At 41.4% G+C, this 20,203-nt stretch overlaps 1 protein-coding gene across 2 annotated transcripts in view; it reads left to right on the top strand.

Moving 5' to 3' along the window:
* The first annotated feature begins 2,034 nt into the window (after positions 1-2,034).
* The window catches only part of SENP5 (SUMO specific peptidase 5), a 69,405-nt gene continuing 51,236 nt past the window's right edge, over positions 2,035-20,203 (top strand). For both annotated transcript variants that reach the window (XM_030456620.1, XM_030456619.1), the window contains exons 1-2: positions 2,035-2,119; positions 15,543-15,589. The gene's annotated coding sequence lies outside the window, so the exon portion shown is untranslated. The remainder of the gene's footprint in view (positions 2,120-15,542; positions 15,590-20,203) is intronic.

Genomic DNA, 20,203 nt, shown 5'->3' with positions numbered 1-20,203 from the left:
CCATTCTAGAATGGTAAATGTCACACATGGACCTGATTTTTATCATACCAAACTGATCTTTTAAAGTGAATATACATTTTTCCCTGTTTTACTGTAGCTGGCTCTGCTGGTAGTCTTTCAGAAGTGTTCTAACGTATACCCACAGAGTAAATTACAAGACCAGTGATGAACTGCTGTAAATAATTTCAGTGATAAATTCTGATACGGGGCAGGAGTAACCTGTCAGACATTTCCCATACCCCAGTGTTGTGCCAGACATCTTACATTAAAAGATTGGTGTTAGCATTACGTCTAACGTTACTAATCTGATGATTCATGTACCTTTTATCGACTTTGTTTGAATTGAGATTGTAACTGTTGGTATAGTCTTAATTTATATAACCAGTGGCCAAACGCACTGTTTTCTTAGTAATTCTTGCATTACAGAGAGCTAAATGCTACAACAGTAACTATGTCTGACAGTCTACCATCTGAGTATACACTAATAAAATAATCATCTGCCTAATTTTGGAAGTCACTGCAGATACATGGAGAAAAATGTATTGGGTTTGATCTGAAAATTGCAGGCAGCCCAGTAGAATAATAATGATACAAATAATTTCCCCTAAAATTCTGAAATGGTCTCTGGTGGGATTTGTTTTCAGATTTTGCCTATGTTAACTTTCCTTTCATATAAAAAGTAAATAGAGGGTGAATGATTGAATAATTTCTATTTAGTTTTGCTGAAAGTAAAACTTAAGTTAGTAAGAAATGAACAATTTCTGCTCTGTATTATGGCAGTAATGGAGAGGGGGAACCCATTTTTCTTGCATCACTAAATAATAAATTCTTAGGGCCTACAGATCTTGGTTACAATTAGATACCATTCTTAGGACCAGTATGTAGTTGTAAGGAAGACAGTTCATTCTCCAAGGAACATATGCTCTTTGGCTTCTCCTGCATCCTGAAATCAACTGTAACTCACTCATAGCTGCCCCCAAATAAATATAGAAAAAGTAGTAATTCCTTAAGAAGTATGTCCCTGTGAGAAGATGTGTGTGGCTAAAACACATTAGCACCATACTTTATTCAGAAGTAACTTCCCCTATTCCAGCCCAAAGGCCCTTTCTGCAACTGGAGCTGAAGACAAAACATTTTATTTTAGGGGATGGACTGCCCACACATTAGGTTATTTCTGAAACAACTCTTTCCATATTCTGATCCCACCTTGTATCCATCCAGTTTCTCTTATTAAAAGAGTGCAACAGTGCCTACGAAAAACCATTGAAGCAGTGAGCCAGACTGGTTGGTATCTTGGACAGAGCAGGGAGGGGAACTGGACATCTTCTGATATTTCTGATCTTGGACACAACATTCTGTTGCTTCCCAGAAACAGAAGCCTGTGAAAAGAACTGTGGGATCAAAGAAATGTGACCTGAAAAAAAGCAGAAAAGTGTCCGTGTTTTTGAAGAGAAGCTGTTAAGTCAGAAGAACCTTAGTCTACAAACAAAAAATGCTTCAGTAGCTATGAACTTGAGGAGGTACTGTGTACAGGTTAAACACATTTTACTTGCATCCAAATGCTCCTGCACTCATAATTTTTAGTGTTCAGAAAACTGTGGAAAATCTGTACTAGTGACATGCCCTAGAGAGGCATGCTGTAGATTCAGGGGTCTGTTCCTTCAATGAGGTGCTGAATATGCTGGGAGAAAATGATGTTGCTAATAGCAGGTATTAAGCTTGGGGACTGTCGCTGCCAAGTGTTTTGAAGCCACCTGCTCCACGCCTGCAGACTGAATGCCAGGATCCATGCCTAATGCTTCCCAACCACAGCAAACTCGGGGCAATCTGGCAGATGTCCATCAGAGGTACTCAACCACATCTGTGACACTGTGACAGGTCGGGGAAATGGAGCAGGCGTGGAGAGTGGAGCAGGTTCATTTCCCATGTCTGTCCCTAAGGCACGGGTTCATGTTACTGGTCGGCTGATGAAGCCACCAGCTGCCACGGAAAGGGGAGGTCCCATCCCTGTTCCTAGCCACAGACTCTCACCCTACTCTGGCATTCTTCATCGTTCATCTGACCATGCGGTGAGGTGATGCAGGGAGCTATGCCAGCAGAAAATGAATCATTCGTTATGGTAAGGTTGGCTCTTTGGCAAATTACCTCCATGAGCTGGGTTAACAGATCCTGTAAGCAGCTGTGCTGGCACAGGGGAAATGAAAGAAACCATGGGGAACCTGGATAATCTAACCACTCGAGTCACTGAATCATAAACATTCATTTGGAAGGGATCTCCGGACATCACTTGGGCAAACCGCTGATGCAAAGCAAGATGATCACTGGCATTACAATGATGGTTGGAAGCGCCAGCTTCAGGTTAAGCTTCAGTTCCTTTGTGGATTAAATAAGGGTGACCCCACTCTGCTGAAGATGAACAACTGTTTCATGAAGCATCTGGAGATCTGTAGGTGGCAAGTTACCACCTTGGCATTAAGGATTATAAGACCACATAATGCTGCTGAGTGCTAAGGACAGGAATTGTATTTTTCCTGGCCTTCGGATAAGGTTTGTGATATGGACTAATGTTTTAGATGCAAAGCTGCATTTGTTGAAGTATAAAGATTTCTAAGCACAGCCTATGGAAAAAACACAACTAACTATAAGTCATTGAAGAGGGGATCATACACAACCCTAAATATTCATCTGTTTCTCAGTAGGTTTAAAGCCAGTGATTGTCTGGAAGCTATTCACAATCTGATAATGGCTGTCATATCTGTTTACCTAAACACAATGATGTCAGAAAGAGAGACCTTCTTTGCTCCTTTCTAGTAGCTGTTTCAGACTGGATCAGTTGCAACCAGTTCCTTTAAAAAAATATATTTATTTTTCATCAGAAGTTTACATAACATGTTCTCCAAGGGAACAAATACTGTGTTTCAGCATAGTTTGGAACATGGGAGATGGAAACGAAGTTAATTAACAACATTTAAGTCAACATCAAAGCACTTTCTTTCTCTAGTAAACACCCAGCCCATCACATTATGATGCAATAAGGAGAAGTTCACGGTCAGTCTCTTTCAGCTCACTCTTTAGAACATTTTTGAGATCTCATGCAGAAATCTTGCACTGGCCTTGAAAGAGTTAACTGCAGCCAGTGAGTTTCAATGCATTTGTACAACTTAGGGTCAGCCTGATCTAATTAGAGAGGTCTGAGGGAAAATTATATTAAAATATTACAAATAAATAAATGAAAATGAGAGGAGAAAGCCTTAAAATCTTCCTCAGAGGAAGGAAGGGCCTAGCGACTGATACTGTGAGGTTCTTGAAAAAAAAGACTGCCAGGCTGGCACAAGAACAATGGGGCAGAGGACGTAAGGAATACCAGATGTGTAGTGACCTCAGCCCATGGCAGGGGGCTTGCCTGCAAGTCCTGTGCTGAGGAAGAAAGAGAGCTTGGTTTTCTTTCTGTGGATAAGTGTTTCCCCAAAACAAGCCCACAACATTTGGGTTCAGAAGTGGAGACTGCTTGCTGGTGTGAGGACACTTCAGTAGCTGAGCAGACCTGAGGCTAAAAACAAGTTAGCCAGTGGGCTGAGTCTTGAAAAGAGCTAGATCTTTGTAGACATGCAGGAAGAATTTCTGCTCTGTGCAAGGAACAATCTCAGCTCAGTTAAGCCTGGTGGGAACTATATATGAACATTTTGCTGCATCTTTTCATTATATCAGAATCTGCTGCCTTGCTCTGACTGCAACAGGAATTAGCAGCAAACTGCCTGTATTCCCATTCCCTAAAGAATACAAAAGTCATTGGCAAAGGTGGAGAAGAGAAATTACCACAGCAAAATCTGGAGTGCTCTGTGCACTTTAACAGCGCAGAGCTCTGGGGACAAGGAACTTTTTGTCCTAGAACTCTGACAGACTGGGCACATAAAGTTGTTTATCCCAGGCATATCTAACAAATGAGCAAATGGGACATCAGCTTGTGATTGGAGAACAGCAAGTAAAAAATTTCCTGTATTACCAGTAATAACAACAGAGTTGCTTGACTTGTAACAGTAGTATGTAAGGCTTCTGAGTAGGCTTTGGAGGGAAGAATAATACCAGAGGGAAGAGGAAAAGGGAATAAAATGTAACAAGCTTTTGCCAGTGTCAGGTCATGACACACTCTTATTTTTTAAATAATCAATTTTCATAGCCACAGAAAATGTAGTAGATCTCCTAGGCTTTAGTAAGTATCTAATAGCTGCCATAAAGAGAATTACTAAGATGTTACAGGTTACAATTCTGCTAGCTAAAGGGGAGAAAAAATTAGGTACTGTAAACAGGAAAAATGCCATCTTTGAGGAAAGCTGTTAGCACTGTTTTCCAGATCGATTAGTCTTAAAACTGGTGCTGCTTTAATACATTCATTAATGTCCTCAGCACACAGGTAGGGACACATTTATGCAAGTTGCTGATAGCATTTAGAGGGCACCATTAGTAAAGAAGGATGAGGATGTGCTACAGAAATGGTCAGGTGAGCTTGAGAAGTGGAGTAATGGAAGTGGAATGAAACTTAACAAAGGAAAGAAGAAAAAAGCCGAGCCTCGTGGATGGGAATGTAATGCTGTAAGCTCATCAGTAGCATAACTGGGGGGACAGGAAAAAGTGGGAATTTAGCCTCATTTCAGGATGATTGGACTGTTAGCATGAAGCATGTAAAAAAGAAATGCAGTCTGATGGTGTCCTGAGGAATAGAAGGCCAGGGAAGTGTGAATGTCATTGTCTAGGGGATTGGTATGACATCTGCAGTGCTGTGCCCCAATCTGGTCACCCTGCTCAGGATTGAGTTTCAGTAAAGGTAGGTGTAGGAAAAGGCTTCTAACATAGGTAAAGAGTCCCTTGTACAGGAGCAAACCGGGGAAAAGCAGGTAGGTTTTTTTTAAGAGTACAGCCTGAGAGGCATTAGCAGTCACTAAAACCTGGGCAGATTGAACGGTCTGTCTGAAGCAGAGCAATTCACTTGTGCTTCCCCAGCCTGCGTTTGCATTGTGCAGTGATTTGGAAGCCCTAGGCATTGGCCAGTCCCTGCAGGCCCAGCAATGGTCCTCGTTAGAGCAAAGACATCCCTAATCAGGCCCATCTTAAATAAAAAAGTGAGAAACTGCAGAGATGAGAAACAGCAATGTGGAGATAGTTCCATCTCCCCTGTGTGGGAGGCCGGTGTGCACTGACTGCAAAACTATTAGGTATTTGTCTGTGTATCCTTTAAAAAGGAGAGCTGGAGGATGCTGATAAAATAGCTGGACCTTGAGAGCCACTGCAAAGGCTTGTTCAAGATCTGCCAACTCAGATGGATAAAACAAATGGATGTAAAGTCATGTGGATGTATACTGTGTGCAGACCTTATGGTAGGGCAGTTTTATTTAAGTGTGCTAGTAATAAGGGCATGTACTTAAGTCAAATGACTTGGAATTGTTGGGGGGAGGAAGGCTGGATTGCAGTCTCCATTATGCAGACCTGAAACTGGAGTGACTGCCAGAGTCAGTGAGGTTACATCAGTTGGCTTTCAGCCCACTTTGCTTCACTGCACCAACTATCACTTCACCTTTGCTCGCAAACAGCAGCCGATAAAAGCTGGCCTTGCCTGTGCTCTTTTGGGTGACTTAATCCCCAGCACAGACTTACTTATCAGACCTCTGTACACAGGGCAGGGTTAATTGGCTCAGATCCACCCAAGCGGAGGTCCCTGGAGCTATGCTAATTTTTACCAGAAAGCATTCTGACCTAGCCACTTGATTTCCTTATGTAAAAGACGTATTTGGGTTTTTCAGTAACCTTACATTAGTGATAAAGGATAAGTATTTCTTCATTTCATGAGTTGGAAACATATTTATTGTGTGAATATTTGCTGGGGAGGTAAGAAAGTTGTTCCCAAGCCATCAGGATGTATTTGCTCCATCTCCCCTGCTCTCTAAGACCAGACTGTGTTTTGACTGCAGCAATGCATGTCTCCCTGTGGCTTCCTGCGTGTTGGTGTCGCAATCCCTGCCTAAATGGGCTCTGTTTTATTAATATTACCTTACAAGATAAATAAATAATCTCGAAAGATAAACAAGCAGAAGTGCAAGAAGCGTGGAGCCATACAAATGGCTTAAGGTGCAATACTACCTTACTAACAGTAGATGGTAGTAATGCATCTCCAGTTAACAACATCTTTCTGATGGGTTTGCAAGGCCAAAAGAGGCTTAGATCTGAATCCTCTAAAAATCATACAAGCCAAAGGCTGTGGAATATCATCTCCTCAACATCAGAGGGTGTTTAGCAGCCCAGTCACGGCCACGTGTCAGTCTGTTGAGCTTTACTGAGTTCTCAGCTGAAAAACGACCATATAGGAGAGTGGCAGGAAGCATAGCAGTTGTTATGAGAATTCGTGAATTTTAAATACATTTTCAGGAGTTCATAAAAAATTCTCTCTGGCCTACACTGGGGAAGTGCTCTGAAAAATTACCACAAAGATATGAAAAGCCAAGGTGGGAAACTTCTGAGATACAGCAGCATAGATTTTTACTCCTTATTTTAACCTTTTTTTTTCCTATCGATGTTTTTGTTCCACATCTCAATTATCTCTGAAGGAAATCCTACTCTTTCCTCCCTTTCCGCATAGGATCTTGCAAATGTCATTATGTCACATTGTTTCATTGCACCGGAGAGCCCAGGGAGAATTTCTATCATCCTTATGCATTTGATTAACACAGATTTTTGTATAGGGTAGCAGTTCACCTGGGCTGGTTTCCATGGTGCTGTTAAGCTGGAAGTGTGGGGTCTGGCACTCATTTGCTAAGAACTGATGAGGAGCTGAAAGGGATTTTCCCTTCGACCTCTTTGGTCCTTTGACCTCACTAGTGCTAATCAATTTCCTTATTGTATTTCCAGCATTCAGGTACTCCTACATACCCTCTGAAATTTGCCGTAGGACTGATTAAAGGGAAACAATCAGATTTACAGTATAACAATTTCTTTCAGCAACCACTGAAAGGTCAACCAAATACTTGATAGCCAGTAGGAACCACTAGACTCCTCAGTTTCTTTAGTGGTAAGCTGCTGTTTTGATTTGGAGGCTGCATTGCTACCAGCTAGTGAAAGTTCATGTACAATATAAATAGAAAGAGATGAAGATCTTAAAGGTTTGCGTTTGGCCAGGAATGCTTTGAGTGTAGCTCTTCCAGCCTTTGGTAGATGGGCTTATATCAGATTCTCTTTTCTGGCTTGTTTTATAAGTTTTATAGTAATCTTCAGTTATTCACTAAAATGTGTGAGACATCCAATATCTACTGCTCTTTATTGTGGCAGTGACAGGAACAGAAAGCATATTTTGTTTCTCTGCCTGCCACCATTTGCTAATGCACAGTTTTGCATGGTGAAAAGGAGTGCCATTTATGTGCAGGATAGTTGGCAAAGAAATGGTAAAATCAAGTGTAGCAATGCTATTGACTGATGTCCTGAGCATGTTTTTGTGTTGCCTTTGAAATTAAGACTGCTGAACACTTAGAGTTCCTGGTCATTACTTATATCCAGGTAGCTTCTGCTAAAAATACTAGTGGTTAAAATCAAAGATGAAAATCAATCCAGATCCCAATGAAACCACTTAAAGGTTCGTGTAGGCTGTGTGAGCAAACAGGTTGATATAGTCTGACCAAGGATGCTCATCCACCTCAGTGGATAACTGAGTCAGGGTCTGCTTTCTTTCTGGGCACACACACCCTCACCTTTACACCCGTATGCATGTGTGCACACAAAGAACTACACAAGACAGATCCCTGAAACCTGTTCAAAAACATTTTTGAGGTTAGGACTCATCTTCAAGGAGTTTTGTTTCATCCTATAACCATCAAAATTAATAAGCTTTTTGTCTAAGAACATACACCAGATTTCAGTTTAGAAGAATCTGTCAGAAACAAATGTACTACATTAAGAATTGAGGGGATTTTTTTCCCAGATAGCTATGAAATAAATAATGTAAATATTCTCACTTCCAGACAGGCAAAATGTATTTGAGAAATGGTTAAATATGCCCATGAGAGAGCTACCAATCAACACTTTTTTTACTAGTTTTGTTTTTGCATTCTTTTCTGACTAATATGTTCGTGACCAGCTGTTTTTAGAGCTAGTAAAAATTCTCTAGCTCACATTAGGAGGGTTTTCAGTTACATGATCTGTAGCTACAATTGTTAGAACTTTTGGCATGGCATTTAAAAATGAGAAAATTGTTTTAGTTGAGTAAATCACCAAAGCTCTGAAATAATATTTCACTGGACTTACAGAAAATGTTTTTGAACTTTGCTCTTAATAACCAAGTGATAGGCAATTTGGTAGGCAGGGAGTTTCCAAATGTGACTCAAAGTGATATCCATTTTATTTCTGCGTGAATATTAGACATTTCAGTGCACTTATATGGGAAGTATACCCAGTCAACCTTGACCATAATTTCTTTATCTGTACCAGCTCATCTCACCCAAACCTTTATATTGGTGGTGAAGTATACATGCAACAAAAATCTCCCTTGTTTTTGTTGGTCATCCTAAGTGGGTAAGCTAGCAAAGTTTAGTTAAATTCTAGCAATTTTTGCTTTTAACTGTGCACTGCCTAATAATGTTTCTTGTCTTCTGGACAGAAATTAGCTGTCTAGTGAACCATCAATCTCTGCCAGGCAGCTTGTACAAACCTCTGTTTCTATTACAGAAGCAAGCACAATAAGAAGTGTGCTTGGACTCCTGTGACAGAGAAACTGGGGCTTACAATGGTGCAGTGGCATGTTCCTCTCACAGATTACTCCAGACTCCACCAGGAAAATAGATGTTGAGAGTTAAAGGAATGTATGAAATTCAGAAAGCCTACAGAAAAAATTAGTCTGCCACACTCAGAGCAGCAAAACTAATGAAATAAGGACAGATGATTGGATCTATCATCAAGATTCATTGGGCAGGATCATTTCAGGATTCTGAAACAAGGTGGAGATCACAAATTCCAATATTGCCACAGGTGTCCACAGGTGTCCATGGGGGCAAGAAAATCTTGTGGGAGCACCTAGATGAGCTAGCCTGCTTTGTCCCGTCTATATGGATACTTTTGCAGAATGCAGGAAAAGCTCTGTGCTTCTGCCAGCCCCTACAACACGGCTTTGGGAAAAGGAAAACTTATGGCATGGCTTTGATCAGGTCAGGAAAGCAACTCAGACCCTGGCTCTGGCTCCTGCAGGGACCAAAGCATCTTGCAGTTAGCAGCAGCTGGAGCCAGCACTGCTCTTGGCCCCTCACTCACAGGACTTGATGCTTTTGCAGCACTCAGCACTTTTTCCAGCAGTCTCTGCCCTACACACTGCCCTTTTGGTGCACACTGCAAGGTACGAAGGTCCAGGAGGTGCTGGGAGCAGGTGGGGTCTGGAAAACAGGGGAAGGAGAAGGCAGTGTTGATCCTACCCAACTAAGGATGAGGATGTGCAGGGAAGGTCCCTTGCTCTGTGTGCACCCAGCCATTCCACCCTCCTTGCCTCATCAGCCCTAGACCTCAGTGCTGCTTAAAGCCTCTCTGGCATTGGGCCATCTTTACCCTTCAGTTACCCTCCAGACTTCTACCCAAATCGCTGGATGCTCCCTGAAGAGGTGGGACCAGCCCACAAATGCTTCTTGCTGATGCTACAAGCCCCAACTACCCTTCCTTAAAATCAGCAATCTGCTGGCAAGCTCTCAGGTGGTGCTTGTCCCTTTCTGGGCCGGCAAAGACTCCTTTGCAGTATAGCCAAGGGGCTGGGAAACACCCCCAGCATGGCAAGGGGCCAGTGCTGCAGAACCAGTGTTCCCTGGCAGAGAAGGGGAGCTCACTGGCCCATCCCAAATGCCCTGTGATTAATTCCCAGCCCTGCTATTTACTCTTTGAAAATAATTCCTAGAACTATGCTATAGTCACTGTTTCCCTATAAGAATTTAGAAGGTAAATCTACAAACCCAAAACAGATCAGCATAAGTAGTGTCAAAGTATCTGGTTGCTGGTTTTAATTTTAGGTTAGAAGTGGCCATTGCTTTGCATATGAATAGACAGAAGATGCAAAACCCATAGGGAAAACAAGCATTCAGCTTCACATCCAGACATCACTCTCTGTCTCCTCTTGACCAGTATCATGACTAGAAGGATGAAGGAAGTTAAATATCAGTGGGGCTGGTTGAGATTTTGTTGTGGTTGCATAATGAGAAATATGGCATAGTCCTGCTTTTTTTAACTGAGAGTCAGATGGAGTGTAACTAATATTTGTCATGGTGCCACTAGTCAAGTTAAATACACTGGAGTAGAACAGTGGGGTCACACACCCGTGACTTGCAAGCTGGAAGCAGGACAATATGGAGATGTGACAGTTCCCCAACAGTGACTTTTGTCCTGCCATAGACAGTTGTAACAATTACACTTAATTACTTCACTTAGGCTGGGGTAGGCTAAAGCACTCAGTAGGATAGGAGGTGTTAAGAAGCAGAATGCATTTTAAATTTAGAAAATCCCCTTGAGAAATATCCTTATTTCACACTTATTATTAGCAAAGCCAGCTTTGGAGAGAAAATCTTGGTTTCCATGGCTGACGCCAGTGTCTTCAGAAAAAAGCAGGCAGGTATAGAGAAATCTCTTGTATGGAGACATCGATGTTCCATCTGCTCTGAAAATCTGGTAGCTGCTGAGTCACCTCCTGTGCCATGTATATTTGACATAATTTTTAAAGGTTATCAATACTGGGGTAGTGCATGCTTAAAGGATGGGGTTTTTTTATCTTATTTCATTTTCCTGTGAGCCTGAAAGTAAATACCTGCCTGATCCTACTACTATTAAATTCAATAACTAGAGTCCTTGGTTGTTTCAGTGGTGGAGGATTTAATGTTGCAAACTTAAATTATTGAAATAAGTGACCCATAGTGATATGAGACACACATCCAACAGGAAGAAGGTCATTTTCTTCTTAAGCTGTTTATAGGTGTGAATTAAGATGCCCATGAAAAATGCTTCACTGCTTCTTCCAGATTGACCCATGTAGCAAAACAACATGCAGAGCAAGCAGAGTTTATAGGGGAAGGATTGGAGCAAAAAATTACAAATAATATATTGTGCAGCTCACAGTCTTGGCTAAAGCTGTCAGCACCCAGCTGTTGCTGTTGTGCTGCTTATGTGCTGAGATTTTTTGTATCCTGTGCTCATGGTGTACCTTGTGTGTTAGGTTCCTTTGAAAATTTGGGTACTTGTTTTCCTGCCTAATTGGAAGCAGAACTCATTTGAAAATGTATTCGCTTACCCTCCAGGGATGGTCCTATACCAAAATACAGTGTATGCTTTGGCTTAATTTAATAAGTCATAATCTCTTCTCATATTTTATTACATTTTAGTGTGAGGTGATTTTTTCCAGAGATGACTCAAAATAATACAAAAGAAACAAGCTTGTCCTGTGAACAAAACATGAATTATAGCTGATAAAATCAAGATAGTTTGAAGGCTTGCCAGCACAAAGAATGAACTCCCTCAGATTCCTAACTTACAGTGTAATGTTAGCAACCCCAAATTTCCCTAGTAATTTTGATGTTTAAAGGAACCTTAAGGACACTCTAAGGAAATCAATAGAAAGAAAAAATTTCCTGTTAATGCAGAAAAGAATCACTGCAAAATGAGGAAAAAGAATAAGGTGATTTCTGCTGCTTTGGTGAAGACCCACGACTTACAGTGCCCTTGGACACACTTAACCTGTGCCTTTTGGATGTGGATGTTGTTATGCTCACTGGGAACTGCCATCTCAACAACGCATGTAATGCTGTGAGTGGAATTGTCAGCATAAGCAGAATGAGGTGTTCACTTGGTTTTCTGAAATTCTTGTATCAGGGATATTGTGCTGAGGCTCTGTAGACTGCATTATCTCACAGCTCCTTGCCAGGTGCTGTTCAAGATGTGAGCTTTGGCTTTTAAAACCATTTATGAGTGGAATACAGCACACTATGCTGGCTCAGGATGCAAGCTTTCAGATGGAAATGTAAATTCAACATGCAGCTATAACTGAACATTCAAAGATTTACACTGAGAGTCTCACTATTTGGTACTCTGGTGGTGCTGTCATTTATTTTAATGCTGGAGGGCATCTTTCAGTCAGGTTTTTCTACAAAAGGAGGAGGAACTGATTTAAAGAATGAATGTATTCGTTTTTTCACTGTATTGAACTGGTGTTTAAGGATTCTAATAAATTCCTAAAAATTCATCCTATAAAAACCTGTAGAAGAGTCTGTCCTTGTCCTCCTGGGTTTCTCTGTATCAGAATGCAAGAAAGCAACTGGTGTCAGTGCAGACTGTACCTTGTGCACTGAAATCAGCCCCAGCTCAGTAAAAATATAAGAATATATGTAAGCACTTTACATTAAGGGCACGCTTAGAGGTTTTGCATGTTGGAAGAACTGTGCCTAGAGTAAAACTTGTGTTTTGATAAATGGGCTTAGGTGTTAAAAGGACAATTGCCTAAAGCATTTGAGTCTCTGTCTCAGTGAAGCACTTCAGGATGTTCTCATGAACTTTCTTGAACTGCAACATTTTTCACAGTGCACATGACATACAGCCTCAGTGTTCTTAGAAAGACAAACAGTTATCACCAGGCATCTCTACCTCATGCTTTAGCAATACGTTTTTCAATGTTCTTGATGAATTTTGGGCCTCTCCAAACTTGTGTTTTTCAGAAATTAGATGCCATAAGCCACTGGCAATATTTTAAAATGTATGACTATCATATTCCACATTTGCTTTGTAGACTTGGGCAAGTTGCTTAACCTCTCTGTAGCTTCGGTTTCATCACCTGAAAAGGCAGGAGAGTTTTATGCCTGCTGTGCAGCTTAATTCAGAAATGTGAGCAGGCGGTTCTCTGAACTCCTGGGATGCAGAATGCAATTAAGCTACAAAATATTATTAGTATTAGTATTAAGTAACAATACATATCTATTCTAAATGTACCATTCTCCTACTTTATGCAGTACTATTGAAAAAACCACTCACATTACAGAGAGTCATGCTCTGTGTACTTTAAGTGAAGTCTTAGCTTCATGAAAATTTTGCATTTGCTTATGTGGGGCCAAAATTTCACTTCATGGACAATCTTAAATCTGTGTAAATCATTGTAGGATCAAGGCTTCTATATTGTGAAAATGTGAGTAGTCCTTGATGCTTGTAAACCCTTCAGAGCCATTCAGGTATTAAGAACATTTAAAAGGAGAAAAAACGTATAACTATGAATTACAAACCAGTTAAATATTGCTGGCATTAAGTGTACTTTAATCTTACAAATAACTTGGAAATATTATTTCAGTGGAAAGATAATCAGGGTTCAGAAATATCTCAGAGTCAATGATACTCACTGCAGCTCCTGTCTGAAATCAGTATGTACTTTTCAAATTCTTGACTGGTCCTTACTCCAAATAATTCAAAGCTTAAGATGGGGGGAGAGAAACCCCTGAAAAAAAAATGGCCTCAGTGTTTTTCAGACACTGAGACTGGAAATGGTTGAGGTTGATGGCAGTCTACCAATGGCTCTCTTATCCTTTAGGATTTTGTTAAAAATGCAGACTGCAACACAAATGAGATTGAGAGTGTATAGAATCTGAGATGAGGAATCAGTTCCCCACTGCCACATTTTTAGCCCAAGAAGTACATAGCTACAATATGAGACAGACTTTTCAGTTCTCCTTTTATAAGTGTAATAGTGGTTATTTTAAATGCATGCATCACACTGAAAGGATGGTGGAATGGATGCTTTTTTGTTCAAGGTCTGCTGCTGAAAACATTTTCTGCTTGATTAGCTGCATGGATGCTGTGTTGTCTGCTAGTGCTTGGTCAGAGTACTCTTGGGTGCCAGGATGTGCAGGACTCAGGCCAGAACAGAATGTAAGATTAGGCTCTGAGAAGAGGACAAACTGCAGATGTGTCACAGGTAGCAAAGCTACACCAGTTGCTGCCTGTTATGACTTCCTGATGTCACTTGGAGTTTTCCCCTTCAGCCTGTTCCTGCAGCATATTGGACTCATAAATAACTGTTTAAAATCATATGCATTAACTGACTCTTCTGCCCAGATCATCTCACTGACAGCTGATGTTTTTTCCAATAAAGAGAGCCTCTCTTTCATGGAGAAACTCTTTATCAGCCTGGCAACTTCTGAACTCCCTGGCTTTGGATCTGATGCAGACCGTGCTCCTGATGAAATCGATAGCTGGATCAGCTGAGTAGCAGCCTGAGGGACTGGGCTCTGGACAGGCCTAACACAGCTGAGAGATGAAATCAGTGATTGAAAGGCTTTCAGTAGAGTTAGGAGCCATCCCTTAAGACAGGAGATTTTCTGCAAACAAGAGATTTTAAATGTCCTTGTATGACCTCTGATAGATACACAACTCACCCCTAAATCAATCTTTTCATCCTATAAACATGGCTTTCAAAGTTCTCACTGTGACTGAATACACAAGAAGGACATAGAGGTGATCCCTTTCATGCTTCCGCAGTTGTATTCTCCATTAGTTGAAACATGGGCATCCCACAGGATGGTGCAGCCTTCTGGCTCCTTTGACAGAGACTCCTTGGAGTGTGTAGGAACAGCAGGACCTCAGAACTATCTTGGGTTGTGCTACCAGAGCCATGACATCCCTTTGCTCTCCGGGCCATGAAGAAAGGCAGCTCTAATTGCTGCAGTGCTCCAAGTGTTTTCAGTGCCTGTGTGACACTTTCACCTTCTGGTCTTTCAAAAGTATTCCTGAAAATGAGCACTGACAACCCAGAAAAAACAATGTGTTAATCTCCATGGTCAAAACAAACTTGTTGCACCTTAGTAGTTGGACTTCATAACCTCTCTGCTTCATGCCACTGTGACAAACCTCTGGAGACCTCACAGATTCATTCCTCACCTTGGTTAAACAGTTTTATCTAGCAGCATGGCTGGGGTCAGTTACACTTCCTAAAATTCCTGAATTAGTATAAAGCTTCTCTGATCCCCTCAGCAGGACAACATCCTTTTTCAATACTGATAAAAGGCCTGATTCTATGTACTGCTAATCAACTTTCCACTGAGTTGTTCTTAACTAACACTAGTGTTGGGAAAACATAAAAAAATATTCCTAAAATGTTTAATGGGATATTACTTGGGGGTTTTTGGTGTTCTGTTTTGGTTTTGTTTTTTTTTTTAATTGTTACTAATTGATCAATGCTTTTTCTATGGTGCAGTGAAAATCAAAGCTATAACTGTGACTCCATCTGCTCATCAGTGCTGTTTTTGTAGTGGAAGAAAGTATAATTTGTTGTAAAATATATGATAACTACAGGATAACTAAAACTTTGTTTATATGAGAAAATACAGAGTATTAAACTGATGCATAAATTTAAGGTCGGTGAAAATTTATCTGAACGTTCTTCTTATGGTATATAAGAGGCTTATCTGAGTTTAGCTTAAAGTGAAGCTTCAAGAGGCATCATCTGCAGATATTTTTCTACCCTTCCAAAAATACTAACTTAATTAACTGTATTTTCTCTGTTAAAGGTGCCAAAATTTTGACCTGGTGTGTGGGCCACAGGAGACATTCTTAGGTAAGTGCTCAAAAAAGCTCTATTTCTTTCCAGGTGCTTCAGGTCAGCTAGTGTGATAAGGCAGGATCTGATATACATCTCTGAATCCAATTGTGCTTAAAAAAAGGGTTATTGTCTCCCAGGCTTTCTTCCTCTCCCAGTTATTTGTCACTGTCTCCCTGCCAGATGTTATCACATTCTCAGATTGTTTGCAAAGATGTTCAGAAGAGAGTCCTTAAGTTGCTTCTGACAAAATCCTCTGGGTTAGCAAAGAGCTCTTACTTAAGCCATCTTAAGTAAAGCTGTCTTGGTCTGATTGATAGGGATTGGGAATGCTTAAGAGATCAGTCCTTAAAGAGGCTGTGTCCTGCCTGCCTGCTGATTTAGTGGCAGGGCAGTGGCAGGTAGCTGGAGACAGAAACGATTCATGGATCTGCAGAGGGCACATCTGCCCTTCATCCCAATGACCTTCAGCCTCACTGTCCCCAGTGGTGGCAGCCTGGGACTCCTCAGTTCTGTTCCTGCTATAACTCCTGGCCCACCACATAGTGTTGAGCGCATTGACCATCAATGCCTCAGTTTCTGCATCAAGGCATAATCATCCTCACAGCGTGAGAACAGTGAGAGTTAATTCTGGAGTGATTTGATCCCCATGGTGCCGAGTTCCAGGCAACTGGTGCTACTTTTGCACTTCATAAGAATTAACTTTTTTTTTTTTTTTTTTTTCTTTATTTCTGGTATCCTCTGTAAATGAAAAGCCAAATTTGTGTTCACAATGGGAAATTGTACTTCACTTTGAAGAATATTGTTTATTCTGATGACTGCATATCAGGACTGCTGCTATGTTAAGTGGCCCAGCAAGGAATCTTCCTTCTCAGCCATCATGAGCACTAGTACACAGTTCCCAGGAAAAGTTCCTCAAACTTTTCAGCTGTCTGCATGGCGGGCTAAAATCTGATGTATGGGTGCCCCTGAAATTCAGTTTGGCTTTGGATTGCTGGGTAAGGTTAGCATGAGTGTATTCTTATAGTAATTCAATTAAAACTCACGCCAGCTTCACAGAGAGACCGGCAGGAGTAATACTGGAGTTACTTACCTGGAAATTACTCTACCTTTATTTTCGGCCACAGGGTGATGGTAGTTGTTACAATGAGGGAAAGGGGAAAAAAAAAAAAAAAAAAAAAAAAAAAAAAGTGGTTGTTACATTCTAGCTGAGTTGCTAAGACTCAAGCATGGGCAAGACAAATTGTTGATGCAAGACCCTGCCACTAAGAGCAGCAGAAAGGGTTTCTTTCCAAGATTAACATGTTAGGAACATCTTTTCTCCTCCTGAAGACAGTCACATAAAGCAGTGTTGTGTAATGTCATATGAAACTAAGGCCATAGCTCTTCAGGATAAAAACACTCATCAGCAATGCCAGCTTGAGGAGTTCCCATCCCCAGGTCCCTCCAGTGACAGGGCATGGTCCCTCAAGTGGTCATCTCTGCTGGCAGTGGAGAAGTGAAGAGCTGGGAATAAACAGTTGGGACTCATTTCAATCATGAAGAAAACAGAATATGCAGCTACACCTGAAAGTGTCCACTAAGGTGGTGCACCTTAAGGTGGGTTGCTTCCAAGCTTAGTTGTTGTGCCTCCTGAGGTAGTGAATATATGTTGATACATAAATAGTCTGTAGTAGGATTTGAGTAACTTTTTGACTAGAATAGCTGGGGTAGGGAAGTGTGGATGGAAACATCCAGACTTGAGCCCTTAAAATGAAAGTTAGTAACTATTCCTTGATGGAGGTTCGATGTGAAAAGTGGATGGGTTTGTAATGCTGCAATAGCCCAGGAGGTAAAAATCTATTTCCAAGCAAGTAGCTTTCCAGAAAATTCTCACTCTTCAAATTATTATAAGATGCTTTCAGCTCTCCCAAGATGTTTTGATGAATGGTGAGAAAAGCAAATTAAACATATTGAGTTTAAGCTGGTTTACTGCTTAACTATATCCTCTACTGGGTTTACTGTTTTTTATTTTAAGCTGCAAAAGTGTTATTACCATCCTAACGCTGAGAGCTCTGGTCTCCAAATCCCTATAACATCTTGCAGCAGTAAATGGGACAGTTAACTGACAGACACTGTCATAACTTACCCACTGGAAGCTCACACAAGCTTCTGACACTAAAATCCTGCCTCTGAAGGCACAGAACCAAATCTCACTGTCACCTGAGGCAAGTACAGTTTGACCACAGCAGCTTTGGGTAGAGATATGTCCACACCACCAGACACAGTTAAGGCCCATGCCTTCTCTGTATTCTATCTCTGAGGGCATCTTTCCTTCATGGTGTCTGAGCAGTCACAGTTCGACAGCCCCTCTCATGACTGAAATCTTTAAGAGAAGATGCAGAGATGATGGGGGAGGGAGGACTTATCAGAGAAAACCAACACAACTAATTGCCCCAAGGGTGAGTTGGGATTTGAAAAATATGGCCTGCCAGCCTCCTGCAAATGGAGACCATCCACCCCTGTCTTCAGAGGTCATCTCTCTCTTAATCCTCTACACCATGCCAGGGCTCCTTTGGAGCAGTATTGCCAGATATATGTTAGCTGCTGCTCCTGCTGATCACTTCTCTGCTTGCCAGGCAGTGAGCCCCAGGAGCAGCTCACACTGTCTCAAGTGACATTAGTTAGCTTCTCTTTCTTCTCTCCATGGCTGTCTCCATGGCCACTGTGATCTTTGCGTGGGTTTGATGTGGCACCAGGGTTCCTCCTTCCTCAGCAGAATGAAGGTATGTGACAGGACCTGGGGCAGAGACAAGAGTATAAGAAACCTTTGCCCCTGCTATTCTTGTTCCAGTGCACAGTTCAGGCTGCTCCTCTGGTTTTCTGACACATTTCTCCTTGCTCCCTGCAAAGACTCATTTTCTCAGTCCGATTTCAGAAGCAGTGGGAGATGCTGATGTGAAGCCAGTGTTGTAAAAGCACACTGAAACCTAGCTTAGACTTGGAGCCTGGCCTAGTCAGATCAGCAATAAAATTTTCAAAAGAAAAGAGGAAAAAAGCTATTTCCCATCACAGGAGCAGTGGGGTGTTTTCCATGGGAACAATGATGTTCTGGTTAAGTTCTAAGAACTTTTCTAATTATTAGGCCAAACCAATGTGAAAGCTGATGTCAGCAGGAAGAGCTGATGGGAGGAATTATAATTGTGTCTGGGGCCATATGAAAGCATTATACCATGTCTTGCTCCAGACTTTGCGTGAGTCATTTTCCTCCTGGTCAGGATTTTGTATTGAAGTGCAGACTGGCAGTTGTCTGGATCTTTCCTTGTGCCAAAACTGCTGTGAAGTTGGTTTTGTTTGGTTTTTTTCCAGTGCCACTGTGAGAAGTACCATCAATAGAATTTCTTTGCTGTGGAGGGAGCTTCAAGCAAGGCATCACACTGCATGGGGCAGTAATTGCAACACTTGCTGCTGATTTATTGTCAGCAAGTTCTCTTGTGGAAATAGTGCTTCCTCAGCTCCATCCATAAAACTCCAATGGTTTCAGGAGGAATTGTGGCTGCTTGCCACTTCTGAGTGTTTGCCTCTGAGTGCTTAGGTTTTCAGTTGTATGTAGATTTTCTGTAGATGCCTATTTGCTGCAGAGACCAACCTTTAGACACAACACTGCAGAATTCTTCCCAAACTATACTGTAGTTTCCATCTATAAAGCTGAGTTTAGAATTTTGCCCCTCCCTTGATTAGAAGGCATTGTTAAAAGCAGATCCACCAAGCGACCTTCTTTCCTCCCCTCTCACCTCATCCCAGCTCCTTGTGGCATCACTGGAGCAGTAGCCAGTTTTCAGAAAGACATGGATTGGATTCAGGATACTTTGAAGAGAGAGAGTCACCAATTTATCAATGTTGCCAACAGGCAAAATGCATTACAACACTGTGTAAATCTAGATTTTGTAGGAAGCAGCAAAGCAAGCAGTTATGTCACAGAAAATGGGCAAAGCTTGACAACAGTTGTGTCAAGCACTTCCTGCTACAGTCTTCACTGGTAGACCTCCCCTACCACAAACCTCTCCTGGGCTTCTTTAGGAGCTTCATTGGGAGAAGGCTGACTTTTTAGCCACTGCAGGTGCTATATGTGTGCTCAGAGCCTGTGCTCAGTCCTGGTACAAGGTCTCTATTCACACAATGCGCTTGCACAGAATGCACCAGGTTAGCACAGGGTTTGAAAGCAAAATTGCTTTTTACTCAATAGCACACAAAAAAAAACAAACCAAAAAACCCAAAACAAAAAACAAACCTGCAGAAAATTTATAATAAAAAAGCACCAACAAAATAACTCTATTACCTCCCTCTGTTTCTTTACCACCATGGGCACTAAAAAGAGTCCTGTAGGTTGGTCATTCTTTGCAGTTCATCTTAGGACTTTTGAGCCCTGGAATCTTTTTCACTACGTCATTTTTTTCGTTCACCTCAGCTAAACCAGAACATGCTTGCTGAAAAAGCATTTCCTTCTTCTGTCCTGTCTTCTGCTCCAGAGCTTGTGTATTTTGCTGCAAGTGTGCTTCTAGATCCCAAAGACTGATATATCCTGATTTATGTGTTTGTTTTTGATAATTTTCTCTTCTGCAAATGGTAGTCCTCTGCAGAGGGGTTGGAAGA

Source organism: Calypte anna, chromosome 9, assembly GCF_003957555.1.
Source record: "Calypte anna isolate BGI_N300 chromosome 9, bCalAnn1_v1.p, whole genome shotgun sequence".
Taxonomy (NCBI): domain Eukaryota; kingdom Metazoa; phylum Chordata; class Aves; order Apodiformes; family Trochilidae; genus Calypte; species Calypte anna.
This window is presented reverse-complemented; position numbering and strand designations above follow the sequence as displayed.